We start from the raw sequence: 7553 nt of genomic DNA, 5'->3' as shown, positions 1-7553 counted from the left end.
GTTGCCTCAGCACTATAACCTAATAAGGGGGGACAAACTTTTCTGATTGTCTTCATAAACTGAAAAAGAAGGAAAAATAATACAGTTTTTTCCAGGGAAAAATTTGTAAAGCGTTATATAACCATGAAGAATCTTTCACAAGCCACTCAGCACAATTCAAATTTTTGTGTGGAGACTGAGTAATCTTTACTTCATGGTATTACCAGAACTACTCAGAAGCATCTGTCCCTGAATTTGTGGTGCTTTTTGAAACAGAAACTGGTATTTCACTCACCGCTTTGAGTACAGAATTTATTGTTGTTTCCCTAGGACTCAAAATGGACTATCCAAGATATGTACCCCTACATCCCTTCACAAGTCCTCTGCAATCAAAGATTATGGGTGAAAGAAAGGAGTGAAGTAGAAAAGCAAGGAAGTAAGATACAACTTTAAACAGCTCCTTGCCTGACATACCTATTATTTTGAATTATAATCTAAAATGTATTTTCTCTGTCTCCTATGAAGGGAAAGAATATTTTAATTTTGAAGTTTCGAAAGCAGGGAATAGCAAAGATGACATATTGGAGAAATTATTTCCTTGACTCGAGCTTCCTTATCAAAGGAAGTGCTTAATTTTTACTTATTTTCAATTTTTATTCCATTGCAGACGAAGTAATCTTGCTGCTTTTTTTTTTTTTTTATTTTTTTTTTATTTCTGACTCCTTGTTTTCTCCATCTTTCCAGGTATTTCCATCACTAGCAGAAACTGAATTTGTTCAGCTATGATAGAATTGTACAATTCTCAATTCTGGCACCATAATCTACCTTGATGTTTGTTTGTAGCAGTATGTGAGCAGGTGATAGATTTTCTAAGAGCAGAGCTTCCTCATTTTGTTCTTTCAAGACTATTGGATGCAGCTTTTTGGTGGAAGCAGCAGAATTTGAATGAATCTGGCAAGCACTGTGACCCTCCTAACAGGAGGATTGTAATTAATTCCTGTTCCAAGCCTGGGAAAGACTTTTGGAAAGTGGAAATGACAGCTGGAAAATGTGTAACCATTAAAATATATGGCACTGCAAGGAGCTATAACTTTATTAAACTATTAAACAATCACCAGCACCATGGGGAGCAGTTGCCAGGATTTGTTGGGAGTGAGAGGTTCAATCCACTCACCCACACAACTCTGTAGGAGAGATCTTAGAATTATAGACAGGTCTGAGTTGGAAGGAACATTAAAGATCATCCAGTTCCAGCCCCCCTGCCATGGGAAGAGACACCTTCCACTGGACCAGGTTGCTCAAAGCCCCAACCTGGCCTTGAGCTGTGGGGAAAAACTTGCTTCCCATAAATACAGGCACACTCTGATGTGTGTGTGGAGGAGGGTGGAGTGCAGGGTACCTTTTGATTTCCCCTTCCCAGGACATTTGCACTTTGGAGTCTCCTACTGGAGTGGGCATCAGACAGTAAAAGGGTGGTCTAATAACTCCCTGCAGCTGTAACATATCTGCAAATGTAGGATATCACTCCCTGCAACTTGGACATATCTGTACCAAGTGCTTAAGGAAAGCTCAATAAGTATACAACCTTACATGGGGCAGTAAGGTGCTAAGGAAATCATTGCTCTTATTGCTCTTGCATGCCATCTTCATTGTTCCCTGCTATCAAAACTTCAAAATGAAAAAAATTATTTCCCTTCATAACAAGACAAAGAATTACTGAGTACAGCTTTCCATATCAGTTTTGGGATATTTTCTATATAAACCTTAGTGTTTCTCCTTGGGTTTTGTTGACAAGTGCAAATTTTGTCTGTTTGGGAGAAAAGTCTGACTGGACCATCACAGTACTGGAGAGCAGCATAGAAGTTCTAACTGCCTTATTATAAATTTTATATCTTACTTTTTATATTTTTCTAATTCTGTCTTATTATAAATTTTTTTGCACTGCCTGTATTATTCCAAAAGGCAAAAAAATATAATCATGGAGAATAGGAATTGTTATGTAAAGGGATAGGAAAGCAGATTTAAAAATAATCTTACAGTAATAATTACATTAAACTAACTTGTACACACAAACCTACTTCTTTAGCTTTGTAGTGATGAAAAAAAGAAAGGAGAAAAGGAAAATAACATCAGAAATTATGATTCATCTGGTGTCCACTGAGGCTGGAATCTTCTTCTCTCAAAGAAGTTGGAAATCTTCATGTGCTTTATGTGTTAGTAGCTTTATAAATAGACATTGAAATATTTTGTTAAATAGGAGGGGCGGTGACACAGATGCACTTAAATGGCTTCAAAAATCAGAAAGGGCTGGATATTATCATGTCCAGCAATGTATTTGGATTTGCAAGAGTAGACTTACCTGGCTTATGGTTGAGCTATGTTAAATAAAAAATTCCACAATCTGTATTCAGTGAATCACAGAGGTTCCATGTAGTATTGGGTTGTGTCCTATGGAATGCCTGCAAAAAAATCTGCAAAAAATGTATTTCTACCAATGTAATAAAAGTATCAAATGATATGAAAATAATATTAACAATTTAACCTAATTTGCATCATGAATGGACCTCAACCAAAGGCACTGCAAAAATTGGTTTTGAAAGGTGTGGTGGTTCTCAAATAAAAATGCTCTAAAATATTGCTCTGAATAGAGCTTTCACTGCACATAAAGGACATAAACATTTGACACATACTGGAAAACAGGAATGCTATAATTCTGAAGCTCGATCTTACAGAATGAACAGTGGCAGCAGAACAAAGTAAGCACAAGTAAAACAAAGTAAAAAGGAAACATAATGAAAGTCTCACAGCAAGAGAGGCTGGTGTGACTCCAATATCTGCAACTGGGCATAGCTGGATAAGAAGCTAGCAGATTTTTTTAAACTGCAAATGGAAAAGGATGTGTTCCTTTAACAGACTGTAAACATCCTTTAATGAAATTAACCATAACAAGGATTGCTAGAATTCAATTAGCCACACCAGGTGTATGGTAGAGATTTTCAAACCACAGAACACAACATAGTCCTTCAGAGTAACTGGCAAATTACCTGCTAATGAATGTTGTCAGGAAAGCCCAGCTGGCAGGAATACCCTGGAAGTGCCAGCATTGCCAAGACTCTATCAGCAGGAAAGTAATGGCGGGTGTAAATGTTAAAATTGATGGAAGTTAATGAAGGACCCAGTGGCAATGGACAGATTGCCTTTTCTCCCTGGTAACCCCAGGGAATTCAGTGTAATTTCTGAACAATATTGTCTGGCAGCCTTGCTAGAGAACCTGAGATGTACCTGAATGCTGTTGTTCCCTGGAAAAAAACCTTGGTGATAGCAGTGATGAAGTCCAATGCATCTCCACCTGGGAGGGAATAGCATCTATTAAATTTATGGCTGTAAATGAAGGAAGAGATGAGTTCTAAAATTAGAACAGAATGTTGTTATCTTATGAAAACTCACAGTGTGTAACTTTTAATATTTTCTTACTTAGAGAAGAATGATGGAAAGCCAACAGCATAAGTGATTAGAGATGTCCTGGAAATTGTGTGATACCATATTTACAGTTACTTTTTTTAGTACAAATTTTAGTGGAATTTATTGTTCTAAAATTTAAGAACAAATTTAACCAAGACAAAGACCTCAGATCACTTATACTGGAGAGAGTGATTTTTACATGGGCAGATAGTGATAGGACAAGGGGAAATGGTTTTAAACTAAAAGGGGAGATATTTAAACTAGTGGATAGGAAGAAATTTAATATGAGCACAGTGAGGCACTGGAAGGGCCTGCCCAGAGAAGCCGTGGATGCCTCATCCATGGAAGTGTTCAAGGCCAGGTTGGATGGGACCCTGAGCAACCTGGTCTAGGGGTGAAATCCCTGCCCATGGCAAAGGATAAGGGAGTGGGGAGTGGAGTGGACAGAGAGGATCTTTATAGTCCCTTCCGAGACAAGCCATTCTACAATAAATTTTTTTTTGTACAAAAACTTTTCAGTTTGTGAGACAAAATCTTGGATATGTCCATCCCAATGGTACTCATACAAACAGGTATAAAATGTCCTGTTCTTTAAGCTACTCACAGGACTCCTTAAAGACCTAAATAATTTCAGTTTCTGAAGATTAGCTGATGATATGCTTACCTAAAGGTAAAAGGAAAGATGTGATTTTAAAAGACAAAATTAAATATAAAAAAAAGTGTTAAAAACATAAAATGTGTCAATTTCCTCTGTGTTCTGATTCTTCATGCTATGAAAATTAAAAGTTTTGAGCCATATCTGATGACAAGAGTTATCAGAATGGTTTAATTTCTCTTCTGCAGAGATATTCTTTTCTCCATAGCAAACAAAGAAAAAGAAATTGTTGAGGTATCAAAACTGCAGAACCCTGAAAATATTTTTTAATGGGTAACAGTAGAGTTCAAGCTGTCTTTTTTCACTGAATTCTGCACTTTATGGAGAAATTTGGGAAATATTCTGAAAGCCTTTTTGAGAAGATATCAAAACTTCTGTATGGAGCGGAAATTGCAATAAGCTTCAGAGTTCTGGATATTGAAATGACCTAGGTTATCATATGAAGGTGCTCTTTAATCAACAGTCTTTTCTGTAAGGCACAGACTGGGATTTCTTAAATGGCTTTTTCAGCTCATTGAATTCATCAGCAGAAGCCAAAAGACTTCAATGAGGACAAAGAGAGAACTGCTGCTGAGTGCTTTTAAAAATCCAGCTTCTACTCTTGTTTGAAGTAAATAAGTGTTGATTAATCTTAAACTTAACAGATTGGTGATCTGCAGGCAGTTTCATTAAAGACCAGATAACCCATTTCATTTCTGTGTAGAAAAGCCAAAAGTGAAGTGAAAATTTTTCAACTGAGGCCAAGTATGTCATACTTGTTTGTTGTTCAATTGAGAATACAGAGAGCAATGGTTTTAACTCAAGGAAAAGAATAAAAGGGTGACAAATATGTAGTAATACAGAGATTTAAGACTTGCGGAATTTTTCATCTTACTGGTATTCAGCCACATTTAGAATATTTGAGAAAGATGACTTGACATGTACGTTATTTTGTGGATAATGGACTGATTAAATAACATTGCAAAGACCATTGAAGAATGCAAAGATATTTTACTGCACAGTGAAGGGGAAAATGCATTCCTTCTGAAATAGCCTCAAGCCTAATTTTTACAAATATTTACAAATTCCACTCAGCAGTTGGGAAAACTGCAAGGAAGTCATGAAACTGCATGGGATTTGTGTTTTGACCTTTTCTGGATGACAAGTGCCCACTGAAACTGCCCTATCACACTCCTTGTCAGCTGGACAAGGGAGAGAAAATGTAACAAATAGCTTGTGGCTAGAGATAATGGCAGGGTGATATCACTCAGCAATTACCATCATGGGCAAAATGGACTCCATTTGGGGAAATTAGTTTAATTTATTACCAATCAAATCAGAGTAGGATATACTGAGAAATAAATCAAAATCTTAAAAACACCTCCCCTTTGCTTCATTCTCCTTTCAGGCTTTATTCCTAGTTCTCTCTACCTCCTCCCTCTCAGTGGAACAGTGGGATGGGGAACGAGGGCTGCAGTCAGATCATCATCTGATGTCTCTCCTGCACCTTCCTTCTCAGAGAGAGGGAAGACTCCTCACACTCTTCCCTTGCTCCAGGATGGAGTCTCTCCCATGGCAAATCATCCTTCATGAACTTATCCAGCGTGGGTAATTTCCACAAGCTTCAGCTTTTCTTGAACTGCTCCAGTATGGGTCTATCCATGAGGTGTAGTCCTTTGGGAATGGTCTACTCCAGCACAGGTCCCCCAAGCTCCAGTGTGGGCTCCTCTGTCCACAAGTGTGCAGAAAATGCCCAGAGTCTGCTCCAGTGTGGGCTTTTCATGACATTAGTTTCCTTTGGCCATCCAGCTGCTTCCCTGTGGCATCCTCTAAAGGCTGCAGGTAGATCTCTGCTCCCCCGTGGACCGCCATGGGCAGCAGAGGAACAGCTGCCGCCCACAATCTTCCCCATGGGTTGCAGAGGAATCTCTGCTCTGGTACCTGGAGCATCCCCCCTCTCCACCCACCACTGCTGCTGCACTGACTGCGGTGGCTGCAGGACTGTTCCTCTCACATGCTCTCACTCCTCACTTCTCTGGCTGTAATTTGTTTCTGCACAATAACCTTTTTCCCCTTCTTAAATCTGTCATTCCAAAGGCACTATCACCATTGCTGACAGGCTTTTCCATGACCAGCAGTGGGTCCATCCTGGAGCTGGCTGGCATTGGCTCTGTCATATATGGAGGAGGTCTCCAGCAGCTTCTTAGAGAAGTCACCGTGATTGCCACACCCTATACCAAAACCTTGCCATGTACAATGGGTCAAACTGGGAAGGCAAAATTAGCAAGAGAAAAAATGAGAATATGCTTGTAAGCAAGGACAACTAATACATCTCAATCTTCAGAAGCACCAAATGAGTTTAAGAATGTGAAGTTACTGTTCTGAAGAAGAGGGAAAAAAACCCAACCCAATTCCACACTTTGGACCTTCAAGTTAAGGATATCATCAATGTTATGACTTTTATTCAGCAAATAAAATCCTTTTCCAAAGTTACTGATGACCACTGCAGATTGTAAACTAGACTTCTGCTTCAATAAGAAATGCTGGTATGTCTGCAGGGCACAAAATGGACATTAGAAATCAAGGAGATCTTCTTTTTTATATTTTCTACCAAAACAGAACAAGACTTTCATGAAACAGAACAGTTCATGCTGTCATTTTCAGCTCAATAATATTTTTGCCATCTTCCTAGGGTTTATTTGAAAATATTTATTTTCTAGAAGTTTTATCATTAATTTGCATCTTCATTGCTGCCTTGTTTCCAGAAATGTGGAATTCAGGTGGCTGTTGGAAGCTGTATCTCTGCTGGTGCATCTGCAACCGCATGACATGCAGGACATCTGGTCCTGCCAGATCAGAGGTTGAACCATCCTGTACCTTCTGAGCAAGGGGCCAGAGAAAATGCCAGTGCCTCAGTGCCTTGCAAAAATAAATCATCACAAACAAATGCAAATTCAAGTAGTTTAAACTTTATTATTACAATTTTTTTTGTAGTGAAAATATCAAAGCTGGAGGAGTGCCAATTATAAAAGTATGTCTGAAAGAAATTTCCTGACCAACAATACTATCAGAACACTGTATGACTAAGAAATTTGAGGCTACCAGATAGTTTTCCAAAAATTGTGATTTGACTATATCTTACAGGGCTGCAACAGCTTAGTCAGCTTCATTTTCAGGTCATTAATGATGCCCTGTGCTGCTTTGCAATCACAATACATGTTCATTGGTTTATATGGAGATTTAGATCTACTCATTGAAGCTTTTAAGGAAAAATGTAGTGGCATTTGAACGGTCTTATTTCAACTAAAATTTCTGGTTGTCTTCCAAAGTACAAATTTTCCTAATTTAAGCTAGCAGTGCCCCAGTAGATGCATGATAAAAACTCAGCTGTGTTACTCCACTATATCTAGATTTACTCTAGTAATTACACTGACCCAATTTCTTTTTTATTAAACTCAAATGGAAAGGAAATAATTAG

At 38.3% G+C, this 7553-nt stretch overlaps 1 long non-coding RNA gene across 1 annotated transcript in view; it reads right to left on the bottom strand.

The window, feature by feature from the left end:
* Nucleotides 1-5780, bottom strand: part of LOC146767835 (uncharacterized) — a 33715-nt gene extending 27935 nt beyond the window's left edge. The window contains exon 1 of the long non-coding RNA XR_014953644.1: nucleotides 2339-5780. This is a non-coding gene — a long non-coding RNA (uncharacterized LOC146767835). The remainder of the gene's footprint in view (nucleotides 1-2338) is intronic.
* Nucleotides 5781-7553: the final 1773 nt, after the last annotated feature.

This window comes from Lonchura striata, chromosome 3 (genome assembly GCF_050655825.1).
Source record: "Lonchura striata isolate lonStrDom1 chromosome 3, ASM5065582v1, whole genome shotgun sequence".
Classification (NCBI taxonomy): Eukaryota; Metazoa; Chordata; class Aves; order Passeriformes; family Estrildidae; genus Lonchura; species Lonchura striata.
The sequence above is the reverse complement of the archived record's forward strand: the minus strand, read 5'-3'. Positions and strand labels throughout refer to the sequence as shown.